Genomic DNA, 210 nt, shown 5'->3' on the forward strand with positions numbered 1-210 from the left:
CCAAAAAGCCCCCCGCCGCCCCCCGGAAACCGTGCAGCATTCGCAGGGGTCCCCGCACACACCGGTGTCGCTTCCCTGGCAGGGGAGACGCCGCTTTTCTCAGCCCTGAACGCAGTTAGACCCATTTCGCAGACAGGGGCACTGAGGCCAGGAGCGGGACCACGCTGCGGGATCAGGGGAGTGGGGGTCCCCCCCCACCCCCCTTGCAGG

This window comes from Alligator sinensis, unplaced genomic scaffold, assembly GCF_000455745.1.
Source record: "Alligator sinensis unplaced genomic scaffold, ASM45574v1 scaffold637_1, whole genome shotgun sequence".
Classification (NCBI taxonomy): Eukaryota; Metazoa; Chordata; order Crocodylia; family Alligatoridae; genus Alligator; species Alligator sinensis.